This window comes from Salvelinus sp. IW2-2015, linkage group LG8, assembly GCF_002910315.2.
Source record: "Salvelinus sp. IW2-2015 linkage group LG8, ASM291031v2, whole genome shotgun sequence".
Classification (NCBI taxonomy): Eukaryota; Metazoa; Chordata; class Actinopteri; order Salmoniformes; family Salmonidae; genus Salvelinus; species Salvelinus sp. IW2-2015.
The window spans coordinates 37,620,565-37,644,251 of record NC_036848.1 but is presented as its reverse complement, the minus strand read 5'-3'; the positions used below and the strand labels follow the sequence as shown (position 1 = coordinate 37,644,251).

Below are 23,687 nucleotides of genomic sequence, written 5' to 3'. Positions count from 1 at the left end.
CTGGGACGTTCATGCGTGTCGAGACTGCTGAACCTCTGGGAAATCAGGGGCCGGGAAACAGCCAGCCTCCCGGAAACATCCCGGACTTCTAACACTTCTAACATCTGACATCCTACTGAAATGTGAAGTTGCCAAACCACCTGCCGCATCCAAGCTTCATGTAACCCTGATGAGAGAGACAGGACAGAGAGTGGTGAAACGGGCCTCATTTGTTACGGTTTTAGATCTCAATTCTCTCTCTCGGCTCTCTTGCCAACTTTCTCATTGAGCTATAGCTCTGGATGTGTCCGAGGGTGGCTATAATGAGAACAAAACCCTAGATATTATTGATCTATGCCTTCAATTACCTTCCCACGCTCAATTATTTAATAAGACTTCTATCTATCTCTCCCTCTCTCTCTCTAGAAGTTGTTCAAAGAGAAAAGAAGAAGGTTAAACTCCAAACTCACTCACTCAGATTGATCTAAAGCGGAGTTTTGCAAGACAAAGTAGCTACGTGCCAAAGCACATTAGGTTTGATTTTCATACTATATTCTATGAAATAATACACTTAAATAATTKTTTGAAAATGGTTAAGTGTTGCACTGCTGCTGCAGTCTTGTTACATAAAATCTGTAGATAATGGAATGGACAGCACTCCATAGGATAATCTGGAGTAAAGAATGTATTGTCCCGCATTTGTGTACAGATATATGTTTATACTTTGGGAGTGATGTCCATTTCATTCTCCGCAATGCATACAATGTCATGATTTGTAAATCACTCTATTGGGTTTAAGAGTATATCCTACCTATCACAGCCATCATATCTCTGTGTTGAATAGGTTAACCAGTCGCTTTAACTATACATACCCACCACTTCAAAGACCACTAATAACACCAGTCTCTTCTAATATCCTCACATTCTAAACATAGTAGTCAATTCCAATTAAAAGTAGTAGCCGTAACAATACGTTTCACAAATCCCTTGTCGCAGAGCTAGTTTATGGAAATGTGAAACCTTGTTATGCCTGAACACCGGAAATCTCCTCCTGCCTTATCTCCTAATGATAGGACAGAGTGTGAGTCGTCACTGGGCTTGAGCCTCTTGCCTCCCTTCGTCTCAGCCTCGCTGGGGGATAAGACTAATCTGTATTCAGTGAAAGATGGAGAGTCAGCCTGTTCACTCTGACTGCAGGTATCTACCAGGTAGTCTATAGAAAATCCTCTTTATAAGAGAATATACTGGGCAGGCAGGAACCCTGCAATGCAGTGTACCGTATGAATGCAGGGGCGTAACTTGGTGGGCAGTTTAGATATGTGTCCAGAAGCTGCCAACACTTTGGAGGGTATCAGGTATCACCCTCACTTTGAGTTGAGACTTGGGGTGAGCTTGTTGTCTTCCTAACCCCCTAATGTTTATGCAATGCAGTGTGTTGAAAGACGGAAATCTCAACCCAGATCACACCTCAAAGTGCATAATGGTCTGGCTCATGAACACAGTCTTTGTGAACACACTTCATCCCTAACACACAGTTTGAAAGGATGTTATCGCCCTCCTTCAAGCTTTGCTCTGAATAACACAAAACACACACACNCCTCCTTCAAGCTTTGCTCTGAATAACACAAAACACACACACACACGCACGCACGCACGCACGCACGCACGCACACACACACACACACACACACACACACACACACACACACACACACACACACACACACACACACACACACATACGCCACTTACTTGGCAACCCAGGCGTTATACAGGCAGTGAGTGAGTTCCTGCAGCAGGGTTCGTGGCGTGGGCCTGTTGCAAAGGGGTTTGGTGCCCTCTAGCAGCCGAACGGAGAAACAACAGCTCAACGTTTCCATTCGGTAAAAATTCTAAATGTAAAGATAAAAAAGATTAATGATTATTGCTGCAGACCAATTACTCAGCATTAGCTTTGAACATCCAAGCAGAAGCACATACACTATTTATATAAATTGGAGAAATTATGGTCTCCTTTTAAACAAACACTTGAATGAAGCCTTCATAAACCCTTTTTATTTTATTTTATTTAACCTTTATTTAACTAGGCAAGTCAGTAAAAAACAAATTCTTATTTACAATGACGGCCTACACCGGCCAAACCTGGACGACGCTGGGCCAATTGTGCGCCGCCCTATGGGACTCCCAATCACGGCCGATTGTGATACAGCCTGGATTCCAACCAGGGTGTCTGTAGTGACGCCTCTAGCACTGAGATGAGGTCCTTAGACCACTGCGCCACTCGGGAGCCAAATCCAGATTCGTGCTTTGGACTGCCAGATGGTGAAGCATCTTATAAGAACTTTATAGCGGCCAAAAACCAGACTGGTCTCATAGACTAGACGTAACATAGTAAAGTAAATCCGGACACTCAAATTAGTATGATATGTTAGGTTTTGTATTGCGTGACCGTCTAGCAACCCAAACGTTGCGTCTTCGAATCTGATTACAACTTTAGCATTTTAGTTAATTAGCAACTTTGCAACTACTTACTACTTTTTAGCTACTTTGCAACTACTTAGCATGTTAGCTAACCCTTCCCCTAACCCTTTTAACTAACCCTCCACCTAACTCCTAACATTAACTTCTAACGCATAACCTAGCTAACGTTAGCCTGCTAGCTTGGAATTCGTAACATATCATAGGTTTAGCAAATTCGAATCATATTGTACATTTAGCTACTTTGTAACATATTGTACAAATTTGCTAACATGTGTTGCTAACATGTGTATAAAATCAAGCACACAGCCATGCAATCTCCATAGACAAACATTGGCAGGAGAATGGCCTCACTGAAGAGCTCAGTGACTTTCAACGTTATACCGTCATAGGATGCCACCTTTCCAACAAGTCAGTTTGTCAAAGTTTCTGCCCTGCTAGAGCTGCCCTGGTCAACTGTAAGTGCTGTTATTGTGAAGTGGAAACATCTAGATGTAACAACGGCTCAGCCGCGAAGTGTTCGGCCACACAAGCTCACAGAATGGGACCACCGATTGCTGAAGTGCGTAGAGAGTAAAAATCATCTGTCCTCATCTGTCCTGGAAGCAACGTCAGCACAATAACTATTCCTTGGGGGCTTTATGAAATGGGTTTCCATGGCCGATCAGACGCACACAAGCCTAAGATCACCATACGCAATGCCAAGAGCCGGCTGGAGGGGTGTAAAGCTCACAGCCATTGGACTGGAGCAGTGGAAATGCGTTCTCTTGAGTGATGAATCATGCTTCACCATCTGGCAGTCTGACGGACTAATCTGGGTTTGGCAGATGCCAGGTGAACACTACCTGCTGGAATACATAGTGCCAACTGAAAAGTTTAGTGGAGGAGGAATAATGATCTGAGGTTGTTTTTCATGGTTCGGGCTAGGCCCAGTGAAGGGAAATCTTAACGCTACAGCATACAATGACATTCTAGACGATTCTGTGCTTCTAACTTTGTGGCAACAGTTTGGGGAAGGTCCTTTCCTGTTTCAGCATGACAATGCCCCCATGCACAAAGTGAGGTCCATTGAGAAATGGTTTGTCGAGATCGGTGTGGAAGAACGTGACTGGTCTGCACAGAGCCCTGACCTCAACTCGACCGAACACCTTTGCGATGAATTGGAACGCTGACTGCGAGCCAGGCCTAATCGCCCAATATAAGAACCCAACCTCACTAATGCTCTTGTGGCTGCACAGCAATGTTCCAACATCTAGTGGAAAGCCTTGCCAGAAGAGTGGAGGCTGTTATAGCAGCAAAGGGGAAAGGGGGGCAACTCCATATTAATGCCCATGATTTTGGAATGAGATGTTTAACGAGCAGGTGTCCACATACTTTTGGTCATGGAGTGTATCATACTAAATGGGGTGTCTCAAATTAACGCAAAGAATAATATGAAATGCTCTGAGGCCACGTTGCATAAAGGGGTGTTTCGCTATTGATGGTCGGGATGGTCGGGAACGGCTCAGGCTGAATAGTTTTGGGTTGGTGTGGCCAGAAACTGGTGTCTTTGATGGGCGTCACAGAATATGTTTTGGGAGCAACTGCTCTATAGTTTCTTCTAAATTGGTGCTTGATGGTTCTCTCCAGAGAAATCTAGCCACTGCAGTAGTAGTACGGCTCTCCAGGAGGGTTGGTCAACCTTGCTTTTACCAATTAAAACAAGCAATCGTAGCATTTAAAACATGAGAATCATATTCAACCTTTGATCAACCCACCCACCAAATACTGCCTGTGTGATGATAGCCTACAATGTGACTCTATGCTCTTGTTCAACATACTGTATGTCTGTTAATCTCAAAACAAAAAGAAGCTGCAAGATAGATATTCCTCCCAAAGCCAGCATGGGTTTCTGAGACAATTCTCAGGTTACAACCAACATAAACACTTGAAGTGTGACATGAGTGACTGGGTGGGTGTGGAGGAATGCTAAAAATCCAGCGCATTTTGGAACACATCGTATTTGTGTATTTATTTGTTTGTTTCATTACTCGCTGTTTTTACAAATGACACTGATCTAACATCAGTTTTGCGTTTCTCTCACAAATGATAAAGGCTATAAATGTGGTGTTCTGTAAAGTGGTCCCAGATCTGTGCATAAGGGAAACTTAACCTGAGCGGTATCTGAGTGGTATACCAAGGATAGGGGATGGCCTTAAAAGCCTCTAGTTTACATTGACGTCACAGGAAGACGGCTCTCTGCGCGCACAGGTGTTCTCCACAGGTGATGGCGAGGGAATTAAAATGGTGCTTCATGAAAAACAAGTTAAACTCTTCACTGAAGTCATTTGACCTCATCACAGRTTAGGCATGGCTCAAAACTGCCTGGGGAACTGTGCGCCGTTATTTTTCCTAGCCATCGCTTTTGACGTCGGCGGTTTGACATTGCTTTTAGTCGGTATTTTCGCGGATCTAAAGTTGGACGGTCATTTCTACGGTGATTTCCTCATCTACACGGGTACACTCATCATCTTCTTAAGTCTGGGTTGGTGGATTTTGTGGTACACGGGAAACATAAAGGTTTACTCCGAGGACTCTGAGAAAAGCACCCTGGAAAACTTTGCGCACTGGGCGACAAAGTTTTCGGAGCGGCTCTCGAAGAGCGGGATAAAAACTCTGGAAGCCGGGGAGAAGTGCATGGTGAATAGGAAGGAATCGGTCAACAGAACAGTGCCTGTTCACGCTCCATCACGAATTACGTGGGAACACAGCATCAGCGTGACAGGACACGACAATGGAGGATACGACCAAAGTTTTGACAACCCGCCGACGGAGAAAACGGTCGAGTTGGGGATTCTGAAGAACAGTGAAGTGTTATTGCAAAGCATCGTGGATAGCAAAGCAGAGAGGCTTCTCTGACAGAGCTGGTAGGTGTTTCTCAAAAGCAATAACAACTCATTTACCAGTGGCTCTATTTAGGTGAACATCCGCTATAATTTTTGGCTCATTCTATTGTTAGATCAGATTTTCCCACCCGGCTCCATTTCCTCAATCTATAATCTCCTCCACGACATCTCAATCTGTTGTAGGTCATGCCTCAATTAGTGATTGACAAATATTGTCATAATATTTACTTTTATCACACTCATAATTTCTAACTAGCCAAAATCTGACGCAAACAGTAGACAATCTTCCCTATTGGATCATGTCAATTGTTTTGGGACTTTAAAGCTGTCAATTTGGCTCTGGGTGGAAACTCTATCCTCCCAATAGTCCAGCAGATAGGGGAAATCATTGTTCCATTGTACGATACAAGGATCGAACTTGGTACACTAATTCCAGATGCCTTGAGGAACATTTTAAAGATTGGAGGCAGTCTGGGAAGCCTGCCTGTCAGTCAACCAGGGTGGACATTCTAATAAAATGGCTGCCAACCGGGTTTCCTTTCAGAAGAAAATAGGGTTAAGTCATTCCAAACAACATAAACATGACTAACATTATCTACCCACTAAATAAACCCCACAGATAATATAGATAATAATTCTGATCGTAAAGTACTATTGAGACCTTTTTAATAGAGGTTGTATTGACGTCATTTTGACCCTAGTCCAGTGGCTACGTGGGGGAAAGATTTGTTAATATATAGACACATCCAATGTGTTTTAATCAAATCAACCATATGCATTGAGCTTGTCTGATGGTTTATGCACACTGTTTGATCAAATCATTCAGACATACATGAGTAGAGGGAGTCCGATTGCAATTGATTTGATTGTGCCGGGCCGGCTCAAACTTGTGGCACTGTGTTAAAAATAAAATGACAGCGAGTGACTGTGTGACTAGCATCCGTTGGCTCTCTCTCCTCTCTGCTGCAGCGGCCACTACAGAACATCAACAGTGTTTATCGCGCCGTCCCTGTTGCTGAAGCTGCAGCYTAATTACAGCCATTTCTGACTGAAAAGTTCTGTTACCGATATCCCTCATTTTGTTTAGGAAATTCTTCAAAGTAGCCACCCTTTGGCCTTCTCTCAACCACCTTCATGAGGTAGTCACCTGGCACCATCCCTACGGTGAAGCATGTTGGTGGCAGCATCATGCTGTAGGGTTGTTTTTCATCGGGAGGGACTGGGAGTCAGGACCAAGGGGAAAATGTATGTAAATGGGATACTTCCGTTATTTTATGTTGAATACATTTGCAAACATTTCCAAAAACCTGTTTTTGCTTTGTCATTATGGGGTATTGTGTGTAGATTGATGAGCGGAAAAAACAATCAATTTTATAATAAGGCTGTAACATAATACTTTGGGGAAAGTCAAGGGGTCTTTCCAAATGTAAGATAATAAAAATGAGGATGTATGTTCAGGAATCAGTAATTTTGGTAGATTTTTCAAAATTTTTCTACAAAATATTTAAAGGATACATACAGTATCCAGGCTGTACTGGCCCATTTATATTGTGTTCTCCAGACCACCTCAAACATGTTTGGGCTGTGTGTACCAATTATTTATGGAGATAAGTCCAAGTGAATCTAGTCCAATATGGACCCATGCAGCTGGTCGGTGGCCATATTGGAAATGACTTCCAGTGGGGGTAATGGGCAAAATAAATATAAATATATACATATCCAGAACTACTTATTTAGATATGCCCCAGCTGTGTGAAATGTGGTTGCTCTATCACAAAGTCCACAATTGTTCCCATAGCCACTGGAATATGGTCAAAATGACCTCAATATGACCCCCATGAATGTCTTGAGTATTTAATGATCAGAATGATTGTCTATATCTGCGGGATTTATTTAGTGGGTGGATAACATTACAAAGTCATGTTTACATTTGTTTGATATGATTTGATATGATTTTTTTTTTTTACCTCCCGGTTTGGACTGGATGTGTCAATGTGTAGTTCATGTATGCATAATATGAGCAGAATTACGGTCTCATTTCAGAGCGGGAGCAATGCAGAGCAAGCGCAATCAATCAAATGTATTTCTAAAGCCCTTACATCAGCTGATGTCACAAAGTGCTGTACAGAAACCCAGCCTAAAACCCCAAACAGCAAGCAATGCAGGTGTAGAAGCACGGCTTAGGTGCACATACAGTATGTGACGTAGTACGCCATTTTCGGGGACCACCATTGGCTCATGAGCGCTACTTTCAGAACTACTGGCTAAAAGTATACAAATGTACCAGGGAATCTCTTTTAATGGAAATGTTCTTTCTGCCCTCTTGCCTTGAAGGGATTATGAAACCTCATTATGCCACATTTTAATGATCAGTAGGGAAAGCCTATAGTGGGTATGAGGTTAATTAACCCTGCTACAACATCATTGTCAACAACACTGACCCATTTCTGCTGTCTCCCACTCCAATAGTGTACAGATGCATGTTTCCATGAGGCAGTTCATATGACAACAATCTTCTCTTTTCAAGAAGACTATGAAACGTCACATCTAATTGATGCAATACAACAACTAGTGTAAAGTCCAGTCCTTTAGAATAGATGCCCCTCACAGAACCCTCCATCATGCCCCAGGCCCTGATTGCACACTTCACTTTGCTAAGGAATGTAATAATGAATTATCTTTCTATACTGGCTGCTACAATATAAAGAGCTTCAGTGGCCTTTGGCCATTCCTATTCAGCTTCACAACCTCATATTTGATAGGCTTTTTTTACCTGGTAGTTTAAAGCAGTGCTTCTAACAGGGATGGCGGGTGGGTCAGGTTTCAGTCTACTCTAGACACCCTTGGGGGCGCAGCCTGCAATGCGTCTTAATGGGCTTCAGAGCACCAGCAGCAGTGCTTATTGATTATATTGGATGGAGTTGGGTAGTCCTTAAATCACCTCTACTCTCTACATCAAATCAAATTTTATCTGTCACATGCGCCGACTACAACAGGTGTAGTAGACCTTACAGTGAAATGTTTATTTTACAAGCCTTTAACCAACAGTGCAGTTTGAAGAAAATGCCCCCAAAAAAGAGAAGAATAACTAAATGAAAGAGCAGCAGTAAATAACAATAGCGGGGCTATATATGGGGGTACAGAGTCAATGTTGCGGGGGCACTGGTGTCGGGGGTAATTTAGGTAATGTGCACATGTAAGTGACTGCATAGATAATAACAGGGAGTAGCAGCAATGTTCCAGAGGGGGGGCAATGCAAATAATCTTGGTAGCCATTTTGATTAGCTGTTCAGGAGTCTTATGGCTTGGGGGTAGAAGCGGTTTAGGAGCCTCATGGACCTAGACTTGGTGCTCCGGTACCGCTTGCCGTGTGGTAGCAGGGCGAACAGTCTATGACTGGGGTGGCTGGAGTCCTTGACAATTTTTAGGGCCTTCCTCTGACACCGCCCGGTATAGAGGTCCTGGATGGCAGGAAGCTTGGCCCCGGTGATGTACTGGGCCGTACACGCTACCCTCTGTAGTGCCCTGCGGTCGGAGGCCGAGCAGTTGCCATACCAGGCAGTGATGCAGCCCGTCAGGATTCTCTCGATGGTGCAGCTGTAAAACCTTTTGAGGATCTGAGGACCCATGACCCGTGGACGCCAAGGAACTTGAAGCTCTCAACCTGCTCCACTACAGCCCCGTCAATGAGAATGGGGGTGTGCTCGGTCCTCATTTTCCTGTAGTCCACAATCAGCTCCTTAGTCTTGATCACGTTGAGGGAGAGGTTGTTGTCCTGGCACCACACGGTCAGGTCTCTGACCTCCCTATAGGCTGTCTCATCGTTGTCGGTGATCAGGCCTACCACTGTTGTGTAATCAGCAAACTTATTGATGCCATTTGAGTCGTGCCTGGCCGTGCAGTCATGAGTGAACCGGGAGTACAGGAGGGGGCTGAGCATGCACCCCTGAGGGGCCCCCGTGTTGAGGATCAGCGTGGCGGATGTGTTGTTACCTACCCTTACCACCTGGAGGCGGCCCGTCAGGAAGTCCAGGATCCAGTTGCAGAGGGAGGTGTTTAGTCTGAGCTGTAGTTAATGAATAGCATTCTCACATAGGTGTTCCTTTTGTCCAGGTGGGAAAGGGCAGTGTGGAGTGCAATAGAGATTGCGTCATCTGCAGATCTTTTGGTGCAGTATGCAAATTGGAGTGGGTCTAGGGTTTCTGGGATAATGGTGTTGATGTGAGCCATGACCAGCCTTTTAAAGCATTTCATGGCTACAGATGTGAGTCCTACGGGTCGGTAGTCATTTAGGCAGATTACCTTAGTGTTTTTGGGCACAGGGACTATGGTGGTCTGCTTGAAACATGTTGGTATTACAGACTCAGACAGGGAGAGGTTAAAAATGTCAGTGAAAGACACTTGCCAGTTGGTCAGCGCACGCTCGGAGTACACATCCTGGTAACCGTCTGACCCTGCGGCCTTGTGAATGTTGACCTGTTTGAAGGTCTTYCTCACATCGGCTGCGGAGATTGTGGTCACACAGTCGTCCGGAACAGCTGATGCTCTCATGCATGTTTCAGTGTTACTTGCCTCGAATCGAGCATAGAAGTTATTTTGCTCGTCTGGTAGGCTTGTGTCACTGGGCAGCTCTCGGCTGTGCATCCCTTTTGTAGTCTAATAGTTTGCAAGCCCTGCCACATGACAAGCGTCGGAGCCGGTATAGTACGATTCGATCTTGGTCCTGTATTAACGCTTTGCCTGTTTGATGGTTCGTCGGAGAGCATAGTGGGATTTCTTATAAGCTCCTTGAAAGCGGCAGCTCTACCCTTTAGCTCAGTGCGAATGTTGCCTGTAATCCATGGCTTCTAGTTGGGGTATGTATGTACAGTCACTGTGGGGACGACGTCCTCGACGCACTTATTGATAAAGCCAGTGACTGATGTGGTGTACTCAATGCCATCGGAAGAACCCCGTAACATATTCCAGTCTGTGCTAGCAACACAGTCCTGTAGTTTAGTATCTGCTTCATCTGACCACTTTTTTTTTTACTTTTTGCTTGTAAGCAGGAATCAGGAGGATAGAATTATGGTCAGATTTGCCAAGTGGAGGGCGAGGGAGAGCTTTGTATGCGTCTCTGTGTGTGGATTGCACATTTAACATGTTGATAGAAATTGTGTAAAAACTGATTTAAGTTTCCCTGCATTAAAGTCCCCGGCCACTATGAGCGTTTTCCTGTTTGCTTATGGCGTTATACAGCTCATTGAGCGCGGTTTTAGTGCCAGCATCGGTCTGTGATGGTACGTAGACGGCTACAAAAAATACAGATAAACTCTCTAGGTAGATAGTGTGGTCTACAGCTTATCATGAGATACTCTACCTCAAGCGAACAAAACCTTGAGACTTCTTTAGATATAGTGCACCAGCTGTTGTTCACATATATGCATAGACCCCCGCCCCGTGTCTTACCAGAGGCTGCTGTTCTGTCCTGCCGATGGAGTGTATAACCCTCCAGCTGTATGTTCTTAATGTCGTCGAAAATCTCTGTTTCCTTCTCCAGCGAATCATGGGGATCTGGGCCTGGTCCGGGGTCTGTATTATATCCTTCCCGTCCGACTCATTGAAGGAGAACTCTTCGTCCAGTTTGAGGTGAGCAATCACAGTTCTGATGTCCAGAAGCTCTTTTCGGTCATAAGAGACGGTAGCAGCAACATTATTAACAAAACAAGTTACGAACAGCGGGGAAAAACGAACAAAATAGCATGGTTGGTTAAGAGCCGATAAGACTTCCCCTCCGGTACCATCGTAGTACATTCACCCTACACGATGCAGATTATACGGTATAACTCCTTAAAATGGTTGTAGGAGTTATCTCAATGGGTCTAATAGGGGATTGATTTTAGAATAAAAGTGACAATAAACCATAGGACTTTTTGAGATGGATTCAGAAGTCTATCGTCATCTTTCTGGGCAATTCAACTGCATTGCACTGAACAGACAACAGAGAAAACATTAATGTAGAAGTCGTACTCTCATACAGGCCATGAACTGGTCACATGATTCCTTACAAATGACAATTGTTCATATAAACTTTAAGGATATGAACATTAACGCCTAGTCGATGTCTGTGCTCACACTGAAATCGAATTTGCATAATAAAAAATCCCAATAAAAATGTGTCTGTTTTTAAGCTAGAGATACAGTATCGGCGTCTCAATCCACCACGTCCACCATCTGTGGTGGAAGGTGGCCGAGCTACAGGGGTGTTTGTCAGACCAGGAGACATCCCGAAAATCGGTCTTCTCACACAAATGTTCTTGACACAAACCGGTGCCCCTGGCACCTACTACAATACCCTGTTCAAAGGCACTTCAATCTTTTGTCTTGCCCATTCACCCTCTGAATGGCACACATACACAATCTCAGGGTTTAAAAATCCTTCTTTAACATGTCTCCTCCCCTTCATCTGCACTGATTTGAAGTGGATTTAACAAGTGACATCAATAAGGGATCCTAGCTTCCCCCTGGATTCACCTGGTCAGTCTGTCATGGAAAGAGCAGAGTTCTTAATGGTTTGTACACTCAGTGTACTGTATATGGAAGTAGTTTAGTGCCAAAAAAAGGGGGTTAAATATTAGTACAAAATTATAATGATTTCCTGATCTTATATTTCTCAGATATAGGACAGACACTTTTTAAGCTTCCTTTTGATACATTTTGACTGTTATTCCATATATTAACTTGTTATCCAATGTGTTTTAATGGCCTAATGGCACTAAGGCCAAATTCAATGTTTCATTAAGTACTTTTTTTTACATAATTTTTTTGATACCTAAAGGTGTTCTAAAATTCCAAATCAAATGGCTAAATTATCTTTGGTATGACCATCTTAAAACAATTATATATGTTACCCCCCTCACCCCATCCCATTTAGACTTAAGGATTATCTGTTTTTCTCAATGTATACATTCCTCCAATGAACATTCAGGCCACCACCAAGGGACAACACGGCTATTGTACAAGCCACCTGTTGCACACCAATTATGACCAACAGTTTGACTGTTATTGATAATGTTTGGCAGCAAATGACGAACAAATATTGGCTGTGGATAACATAACAGCGCTGATATTTTAAACAAACAACATTTTCTCCGTGTACGTTCAGTGATTCCAGGCAGTATTGAGCAATAGAAACCAATTTTAGGTTTATGATTATGGAATGTTTGCCAATGGGCCTATTACTGCACAGTATGTCTCATTCATTGTCCTGCCAACAGTGTATGTATCCAGTGACGTTGGCTTGATTTTATTGAAATGTTCTCATGCAATCCTCCTAGCGGAACAGAGAGTCTAGGCCTGTTACCTTATCACTTTGAGGCACACTGCCATTCTATAGTGTTTAATATAGTAGCTTTAGGAAACCGGTCATGTAGGTGCATACGATCATTAATAAAACTAGTGTACTTTGATTCTTGTGTCCATGACATCAACTCCCTCCTACCCACTGTTCTGGCCACCTACTCTAATATTGACACCATCACTCACGTAGGTTTTAACAACCTTCGTTTTAGGCGAACTGAAGGACTACAAAACAATGTCCCTCGCTAGCACAGGGAAGAGAATAATTATCTCTGGCCTCCTCCCGTGCTACAGAAGGGGTTCGAACAGTTTTGGCTAACTCGTTGCCCTGAATGAGTACCTAAAATAAACCTTTTAAACGGCAGGAATGTCTCCTTTTGTGACAACTTTGATTTGCTGTGTGAGCAACCAGCACTTTTTAAAAGAGGCTGGATTCACCCTGACCGCAGGGTTCCAGGATTATTTCCAGCAACATCAAACTGTTTTACAGACTGACAGACAGGGTCTGGCAGTGCTCCAGTTCTCCCTGTCAGAATAAGCAATAGAGAACATGAAAAGCATATCAACTCCTGTAGAAATGGCACTATGGTTATTGTGAGTAACCTAATTTATGTTCATTTAACTCCGCCTTCTAGTGAGTTTATACAAACCGCCATCTACCATTCTGTTAGATTGGAGACTGTCAGAAAACATGGTTGTAACGTTAATAATTTGGTTGTTATTCCATTGGTTACCTCGAGGCAGATATCCCAGGGGCAGAGTAGCCCACACTCATTGAATATGGCGCTTTTAAATGTTAAAGCAATCACTAGGAAAACCTTTCTCGTGAATTACCTCATTACTGAGCTCAAAGATGATAGCTATATTTCCGTGGGAAACATGCAGTCATCAGACGGTAGTGCAGCTCTTTATAAAAGCTCCCCCCAGGACTACAGCTTTTCATAATCTATCAGAAAAGGGGGTCTTTTAAGCATCATACTGTTTAAATGTCAGCCACCAGTGCTGGCCATAACCCTGTATAGGCCACCAAAGCACTGCCTCGCTTCCTTTACTGATTTCACTGTTGTCTATTGTCCTTGAGAACTATGATAAAATCATTGTTGGATAATTTTTATATTCATGTTGACAAAGTGACTGACACCAAGGCCATTGAATTGAATATTTTCCAACATGTTACTGGGCCCACGTATAACCGCGGCCATACTCTGGACCTGGTTATTACCAAGGGGCTTTCAACTGGGCCCACCCATAACAGCGGCCATACTCTGGACCTTGTTATTACCAAGGGGCTTTCTACTGGGCCCCCCTAACCGCGGCCATACTCTGGACCTGGTTATTACCAAGGGGCTTTCTACTGGGCCCACCCATAACCGCGGCCATACTCTGGGACCTGGTTATTACCAAGGGGCTTTCTACTGGGCCCACCCATAACCGCGGCCATACTCTGGACCTGGTTATTACCAAGGGGCTTTCTACTGGGCCCACCCATAACCGCGGCCATACTCTGGACCTGGTTATTACCAAGGGGCTTTCTATTGGCATATCCTCTCTTGTTGATGTTGCTTTATCTGATCAACACTGTATTTTTTACTACCTTGTTGCACAAGGTAATACTGAATGCATTATTAAAAAACACTATCTTACCTCTGAAGTTGCTACAGATTTTGTGTATGAACAATACTCCATCACCTATTCTACCTTCCTCTTGTGGTGATTTAGTTGATGTGTTTTAATAGCAAATTAAGGGCAACCATTGATGCCATAGCTCCAATAAAGTTGAAAAAGGCCACCTCAAAACGGAATGCCCCTTGGATGAGTGAGAACTAATCAATTAAAGAGAAATTGCTGAAAGGCAAAGCGGAAGTGGAGAAAGTCAAAGTTGCAGGTCCATTTTGATACAGTGCATTCAGAAAGTATTCAGACCCCTTGACTTTTCCCCCCAAAGTGTTATGTTACAGCCTTATTCTAAAATGGATTACATTTTTTCCGCTCATCAATCTACACACAATACCCCTAAATAACAAAGCAAAAACAGGTTTTTAGAAATATTTGCAAATGTATTACAAAATAAAAAACGGGAATATCACGTTATATAAGTATTCAGACCCTTTACTCAGTACTTTGTTGAAGCACCTTTGGCAGCGATTACAGCCTTGAGTCTTATTGGGTATGACGCTACAAGCTTGGCACACCTGTATTTGGGGAGGTTCTCCCATTCTTCTCTGCAGATCCTCATAAGCTCTGTCAGGTTGAATGGGGAGAGTCGCTGCACAGATATCTTTTTAGGCCTCTTCACAGATGTTCGATCTGGTTCAAGTCCGGGCTCTCGCTGGACCACTCAAGGACATTGAGACTTGTCCCGAAGCCTTGGCTGTGTGCTTAGGGTCGTTGTCCTATTAGAATGGGGCGAAGGTTCACCTTCCGAGGTCCTGAGCGCTCTGGAGCAGGTTTTCATCAAGGATCTCTCTGTACTTTGGTGCCTTTTGGTAAACTCCAAGCAAGCTATCATGTGCCTTTTACTGAGGTGTGGCTTCTGTCTAGCCACTCTAACATAAAGGCCTGATTGGTGGAGTGCTGCAGAGATGGTTGTCCTTCTATCTCTATAGAGGAACTCTGGAGCTCTATCAGAGTGACCATTGGGTTCTTGGTCACCTCCCTGACCAAGACCCTTCTCCCCTGATTGCTCAGTTTAGCCGGGCAGCCAGCTCTAGGAAGAGTCTTGGTGGTTCCAATCTTCGTCCATTTAAGAATGATGGATGCCACTGTGTTCTTGGGGACCTTATATGCTGCAGAAATGTTTTGGTACCCATGGTATAGACAGGTTGTGTGTGTGTGTGTGCCTTTCCAAATCATGTCCAATCAATTGAATTTACCACAGGTGGACAAGTTGTAGAAACATCTCAAGGATGATCAATGAAAACAGGATGCACCTGAGCTCAATTTCGAGTCTCATAGCAAAGGGTCTGAATACTTATGTAAATAAGCTATTTCTGTTTTTTTAATACGTTTGCCAACATTTCTAAAAACCTGTTTTTTTCTTTGTAATTATGGGATATTGTGTGTAGATTGAGGTAAAAATGTATTTAATACATTTTAGAATAAGGCTGTAACATAACAAAATGTGGAGAAGGGGTCTGAATACTTTCCAAATGCACTGTATTCTGAGAGAGGAACTTGGCATATATAAGAAGGCAATTAGAAATACCAAACAGGCTTATTTTTATAACTAACTTTTATACTATTAATCAGAATAATTTGAGAGTGCTCTTGACCATTGATGGCCTGATAAATCCTACCCCCTCAAACATACAGTATGTGAACTTTCCTCCACATTTCAGGGATAAGATACCCAGCCTAATGTTGGTTATCAGTCATGTAAGACCTGATGAGAAGTTAGATTTGTGTCCTAGCTTACCACGCAAAGTTAATATGGATTTATTTTCCCTGGTTGACACCGACATCCTCAGGAAAGTGATATCACAACTTCACAACTACCTGCCTTCTCGTTCCTATCCCTACCTTCTTCAAAACAGTTTTAATTGCATATCTGAAGAAGTGCAAGCTATTGTTAGTCCGTCCCTGTTCACAGGCACTTTCCCACTGCACTAAAAACTGTAATGGTGAAACCCCTTCTGAAGAAAAGTCATCTAGATTCTTCAGCTCTTGGCAATTTTCGGCCAATCTCCAACCTTCCATTAAGCAAAATTCTGGAGAAATTAGTTTTCAAACATCTAAATGATTTTTTTTAAGTGCCAACTGTATTTTGGAAAAATTCCAATCTGTTTTTTTGTGCCCACCACTGCACAGAGACCGCCTTACTTAAAGTGGTAAATGATGTTCGATGTCAAACAGCTCTCTGTCCTTGTACTCTTATTGAAGTGCAGCGTTTGACACTTAACCATGATGTCCTTCTGGACAGACTGGAGAGGTGGGTTGGCCTCTCCAGTCCAGTTCTAAATTGGTTTAGGACCTATTTAACTTTTTTGTCACCCTTGGTGAACATAACTCAGAACCTATCACATGTGGCGTTCCACAAGGTTCGATGTTTGGGTCCGGTACCGGTCAGTACTGAACAAAAAATGTTACGCAAAATGCAGCGAGTTCGAGTTGCAGTTCATATCAGGAAATCAGTTTCTAATCAGTTTCAATTTCTAATCGCACATTAGGAATGTGACCAAAATAGCTTATACCCACCTGAGGAACATTGCCAAGGTGCGGCTGTTTCTCTCTCAGGCTGATACAGAGACTCATCCATGCTTTTATTACAAGCAGGCTTGACTACTGTAATGCTTTCCTGTCTGGTCTACCCAAGAAAGCAATTGTTCTGCAAAACATACAGAATGCTGCAGCACGGGTACTGACCAAGACCAGACAGAGAGCACACATTACACCGGTTTTAAGGTCTCTGCACTGGCTGCCTGTGTTTTTTTTTAGAATTAATTTTAAGATTATTTTATTGGTTTATAAGTTAATCCACGATTGTGCACCCCAATACATGTCAGACATACTTTTAAGTTATGTACCCAGTAGGTCCCTCTGGTCCTCTGGCACTGGTCTTTTAACTATCCCAAAGCCTAGGACCAAGAGGCATGGAGGCAGCCTTTAGTTCTATGCCCCCAGCCTCTGGAATAGCCTGCCAGAGAAGCTGAGGGGGGCCCAAACTGTGGGCATCTTTTTAGCTTTGCTTTTTCTTAGGGTGCTTTTTTTACTCATTCAGTTTGTCATTATTTCATTTTTTTTCTTATGTATGTTGTGTAGTAAATATTTAAGTTTTTATTTTCATTGTTTTTATTCTTTTTTCWTTTTTTTCATGTGTAGCACATTGTGTTGCATTCCATGTCTGAAATGTGCTGTATAAATAAAGCTTGATTTGATGGTTTGCTGTGATTCTCTCTCTGCAAAAGACCAGATGAATCAAATCATGTGGTTTTCCTTGCTATAGCAGGCTCATTAATACAAATGCCCTCCGCCCATGTGGTAGAACGTCGTGTTCTGGGGACTAAAACATTTGAATGAATAAAACGTTATTGTCTCAGAAGGGAAATTAGTTTGCAGCACATTGCATAACAACACAGGATGTTGTGGAAGTAACACAATACTAGGAAATAAAGAGAAGGTGTCAAACATTTTCTCACAGATGTTTTTGTCATCTTGGTGTTCTCATTCTCACTCATTTTTCCTCTGTTGCAGGTGATCTCGGATTCTCCAGTTTGAAAAACGTATGCCTACCCCAAGCGCTGCTTTTCAAATCCCAACCGACTGAATACCTTTTTAGCCTATATGAACCAAAGACACTTTCAATGGAGAATACTATTTTTGTTCAGGAAGAGGCCGTCTGACACAATGTCCGGGCCCTGCACTGAGGATAGAAATGGCAGAATTTTACTTGTAATTAGCTAAATAACTACATTTTTTTATGTCCTGAATTTTACATGGTTCATTTTGATGATATTTTCTTTAAATAAAGTTTCTTATTGTTTTCTAATGTCATATCTCTGAGTTGTTAATCAGACATCATTGACTGGATAGCTCACAGTTAGACATCTCCAACAACAAAAACATTATACTTCAAAAACCATGAGGGACATAAACAAATCTTCCAATGCTCAGATCCTATGATTTAAGAATGTATAGTGTATGTTTGTATCTGGTTAGGTAGGTAGTATTGATATGCTATCTGACTGTTCTGTTTGGGGTGTGTAAGAGCAGGTGTGTTGATAGCACTATGCTGGGCTGTCTGCCACTGGTTATACTGATAGATCCCTATATATATATATATATATATATATATATATATATATATATATATATATATACACACACACAGATCGAGAGAGACGGTAGAGAATGTATCGTGTAGAACTATATTTTTTATCTGGAACATTCTGAACCTTGCGGAATACACACAGGCACAAGGGCTGCATCTCCATTCCATATTWAATTTTTTATTTAACCTTCATTTAACTAGGCAAGTCAGCTAAGAATTTCTTATTTACAATGACGGCCTAGGAACAGTGGGTTAACTGCCTTGTTCAGGGGCAGAACGACAGATTTTTACCTTGTCAGTTTGGGGATTCGATCTAGCAACCTTTCGGTTACTGGCTTGTTACCTGTAAAAAAAAAATATAAAAAAATAATAATAATAAAAAATGAACACTCTGTTAGTTATTGGAGTGTTAGTTTGCAAAGATGTTTCTCATGTCTATCAAACATGAATATTCCCCAACCTTTGAAGCCAACTGCAGGGCATGCGATAAGCGCCCAACCAACCCCTAGTGTTGGAATGTGGTATGTTTTATGAACTGGAAATGTGTCCAAAACCCCCACAACAGAGATGGAGGAAGAAGAAGAACATTGAACCTTTTTGTCATCATTAGTGAGACTAACGCACATTCCCCCTGGCAGCAGTCCCGCTATGGGAACTATGTGAGATGTGAAGTGTGATAGATCAAGCTCACTGGAATGTAGCCTACACGGGCCTTTTTAAAACAACTCTTCCTTGCTTCCTCATTCAGTCAGATGCACTGTAGGGTAGATTACCTGAACAATGCAGAGAAAGTACAGGGATATATGTATGAGTAGTTATCCTCGTGTAAACATTGAAATAGTCTTGTTACAGTGAATGCAAGGGAAAATAGCTAGCAGCCATAGAATCATTAGAAGTGGTATTTACATAGTGGTAGGAGGAGGAGAAATACCTTCACGACAGACACTCTCTCCACCATGGGCTACACTCAGTACCTGGGCCGCTGCCTTCTCTTCTTCTTCATCGCCATCTTCCTGGATGTTGTGGGCCTCATCCTGTTCTTCCTGGGCATCTTTGCACCCTTCAGCTTCTGGGACTTTTTGGTCTTCTCTGGGCCCATCATCATCTTCCTCAGCCTGTTCTTCTGGATCTTCTGGTACGTAGGCAACCTGGAGGTTGCTGTGGATGACTTTCTGCCCAAGTGACTTACTTCTGGGGATTAGAGAGAGACGGTGGTGGGGGTGTGGACTGGTGATGAGATTCTAGCCAGTGGTGCAGATATGGACATGGAGTGAAAATGTAGTATTTACAACAGAGAACTTTTGAAGACAGAGGATCCACCCTGGACATCAATTACTCAATCTCTGCTAGAGCTAGGTGTGTTATTCTGACATTGTTGCTCCATAAAGAGAGAATTATAGATTTGCTAACAGTTTCCTTCTGCTCAGGTCTGTCTTATATATCATCTCGATAGGACTTCTTGGTTTAAATGAAGTCTACAATGTTGTCAAAAAGCTTAGTGTATAAACCTTTGTTTTGGAGTAAGTACTTCAATACTTTAATGTATTATGTTCTCTTTCACGTGATCATTCTTTGCTGGAACTGCAGTACTGAATAATGGATCATTAGGTGACATTTACACCGACTCAACAAGGTGAAGACTTTCACCTAAACGTGAGAGATTAGCTTGTGTTTTGGTTTCCTGGGACTCCTCGCTTTGTATAATGTCGATACGGTTTTGTTTTTGAGGCTGTGCATTTTGTTTGTTTATCAACTGTTAAAAAGATTACACTGAATGAAATTGTACAATTGCATTTGACTGTAGATAAATGTTTTATTTTAAATTTTTAAAGCACTTAATTTACATTTTTTAATTAGTTGTTCTTGTGATTATTCTATTGTTAAATCTGAGTGTTCAGTTACTCTGCCCAATATAAACCAACTGGGTATGTCCAGTTTGTCAGGAGGGTAGCAGGTAGTCTAGCAGTTAAGAGCGTTGGGCCAGTAACCAAAAGGTCGCTGGTTCCAATCTCTGAACCAATTAGGTGAAAAATGTGACAATGTGCCCTTGAGCAAGGCACGTAACCATAATTGAAAATCGCTCTGGATAAGAGCTTCTGCTAAATTACTGAAATGTAACGTTGCCTGGACTGGGGCAGTGAATGCTCCCTACAAGAATGGGTCTGTGTAATGGAAAAAAGGATGAATTGTTTCCTTATTACCTTTAAACAACTAAGGAGTTTCCCACCAAGAAAAGTCACAATGACAAGGAAGTTCTTCTGCCTTGGTCTGATCAAATATTTACTAGATTTTATGGACATAAATGTTGCTAGCCATGTACCAAAGTAAACCTTCCGTGTACGTGACACAACTGGTTTAGGGTGGCAAACACAGACACACCCATGTGCTGGGTGATAATCTCTCTCTGTACATGAACAATGGAGGCTGGAGAAATAACCATGATCACTGCCAACAACTCAGAGAAATTGTTTAAGATGACTAATAAAGGGGGAAATAATGTAGGCCTAGTTGTTTTTAGTTCAGTTTCCTTCAGCTATTTTATATGATTGAAAATGTTACTTTGGTGATATTACGCAGAGCATTTCTAATCACCCACAATTTTTGGGGGCATTTGGGATTGTCATCTGAAAGAGAGAAGAAAAAAAACGACAAAAGTGGATGGATATTGATGGTAAATACCAATGGCCATGTTCTAAAAAGTATTTAACTTCAGCCTAACAGTGTGCCAAAGACAACATACCTCTACTTCCTGTGCCATAAAGGCCCAGCTTGCTTATAATGGCCATAGGACACTTAGGCATTGTGTTAAGCTGAACCGCAATTTGTAAATGTGTCAGGCATGCATTACTAATTCATCTCTGGAGGCTAGTTACACAGAATCAAGGCTGCAGTTGACATGTCACTCAGGTGTTGAAATGCCCCTATTGTTCCCCGGGGGTTAAGTTTCCAGTTCACACCAAGCATGTGTATACCGCCGAGTCTTTCCAATATCCGGTGCCAACAACCACTGAATAAAGTGCTAAACCACTGCAGCAAGAGAACTTAACACCGTGTTGCACGTCCGTGTTAACAAAGAGAGCTGAGATTCAGTTCTACCTGACTACAGTCAGCCCACCACTCTGCCAACAGTTGACACTTCTGTGGCCCTCTGGTGTCCCCTGTGGTGATGCCATTTCATTGATCCATGCCAAAACCTCAGACCTTGCCAAGCACCTGGCTTATGCTTTACTGCATTATAAACACAAGTGATGGTTCTGAATAATATTAACAAATAAGAGGTTAATTATTCCACACTATAAAATACTTGTTCAGTCTTTTTCCATGTCTGGCCCTCAGAGAAAGTAGACTTTAGTGACACCACATGCACTACTATATACACTAGATGGCAGTGTTGTCTCTAAAACAGACTGAAGTTGCTGCAATGTACATCATCTAGCTGCTTGCTTGCACCTGATGACCCCTCCACTTGCGCAGATCTGAAAGAGCATCACATGTTCTGGTTTCACTCCTTTGTTTTCAAATCATTATAATTTTATAAACAGCACCTACTTTAGTAGACTATTGAGATGCATGCATCCCCAAGCTATCTAGTCTTGATCACAGCAGTGCAGAGATAATTATGGATGAATGTGAACAGTGAGCTGTCATTATTCATGAACAAGTACCCGTCTCTGCGCACACACACATACACGTGTACAAATATTTTCAGTGACATAAAAAGGGCAAACTGACTCAACTCCACATCATGTTTATCTGGAGATTTCTAACGGTGAAATTTAAAAGAAGGTAGTCAGCTGGTTTTCCCAACTTGTACATTTCAGTAAAACGTTTAGAGACAGATTTGATCTTGAATGCAACGCCACTATGTGATGATGTCATCGATAAACGAAAGCGCATGCATGCCACATGGAATGTTCTCTATGCGCCACGCTTGTTCATAAAGAGTTAAGCACCGGGCATTCAACGATGACACCTTGTCAAGTCGGCCATTTACACGTCTTGTGAATTAATAGGCTAATAAATATGGACTATCGAAGCTAATTTCTTATATCCACACCTTTGTATTTGACCTCCATAACATTTCGAGTCGCCTGAAGCATTGTGGGTACTACGATTTGTAAACTAAAAGGCTGCTCGGCTGCATAGAAGACACGGCAGGATCGACTGTCGGCAGGATCGACTATTTGAATTTGAATCATGTGACCCAACAACAGAATAGCAAAAAGTACTACTAGAGGATGTCAATTCATTATGTTTAAAATGTCCAAGAAGAAATCATCCGTTCCAAGAAGGAGCATTTTGATCAGGACCTACCTCACCCCATATAACTTTACCAAACCCAAACTGGGAAAAACGGGGAAGGGTTGAGTTGTGTGTTCAAAATCCACCGCTGTCCATTAAATATGTCACTAGTCACTTCAAGCCACATCACGGCACACCCACTGAACGGAGTTCTACAGCTGCATCATTGAGAGTATCTTAACTGGCTGCATCACTGCTTGGTATGGCAACTGCTTGGCATCCGACCGCAAGGCGCTACAGAGGGTAGTGCGTGCGGCCCAGTACATCACTGGGGCCAAGCTTCCTGCCATCCAGGACCTCTATACCAGGCAGTGTCAGAGGAAGGCCCTAAAGATTGTCAAAGACTCCAGCTACCCAAGTCAGAAACTGTTCGCCCTGCTACCGCATGGCACGCGGTACTGATGCACCAAGTCTGAAACCAACAGGACCCTGAACAGCTTCTACCACCAAGCTATAAGACTGCTAAATAGTTAACCAATAGGCTAGGCTGAAACACCTGCATTTTGGAGCTGACTTACCCAAGAAAACAAAACAGAGACCAAGTGTGTATGCAGCTTTGATTTTTATATATTTTTTACAAAGTTTAAAAAATATATGTTATTGTTTTGGGTTTTTTTAGCTAAAAAGATGGGGCTCTGCTCCCACCTGCCCTGAATGATGGGTCGCCACTGGGAAGTACAAAAGCCATTGATGGAGCACATGGTCTGAACAGACTAAGATTAAGATAGGAGTCACACCAGAGGAAATAGCTGTCACTCTGGGGGACATAATCCATTAATACACTATTAGAATTTCCTTTTACGGCTTATTTATCGTCAAATAACACTCATTGGTATGATACCTATTTATATTATTTAGCAATTTTCCAATAACCCTGGCTGACCTCACTCCGAGTGAGACGCAGTCGACCCGTCCTCCGATGGTAATTCTGTGCGGGG

General features: G+C 42.5%; 1 long non-coding RNA gene across 2 annotated transcripts; it reads left to right on the top strand.

The window, feature by feature from the left end:
- Positions 1-4,603: 4,603 nt before the first annotated feature.
- LOC111967857 (uncharacterized) lies at positions 4,604-18,170 on the top strand. 2 transcript variants are annotated; one of them, XR_011480338.1, is made up of 3 exons: positions 4,604-5,363; positions 10,882-10,970; positions 17,871-18,170. It is a non-coding gene; the product is annotated as an uncharacterized lncRNA (long non-coding RNA). The 2 variants fall into 2 exon arrangements; XR_002877802.2 differs by lacking the exon at positions 10,882-10,970.
- The last annotated feature ends 5,517 nt before the right edge of the window (positions 18,171-23,687 follow it).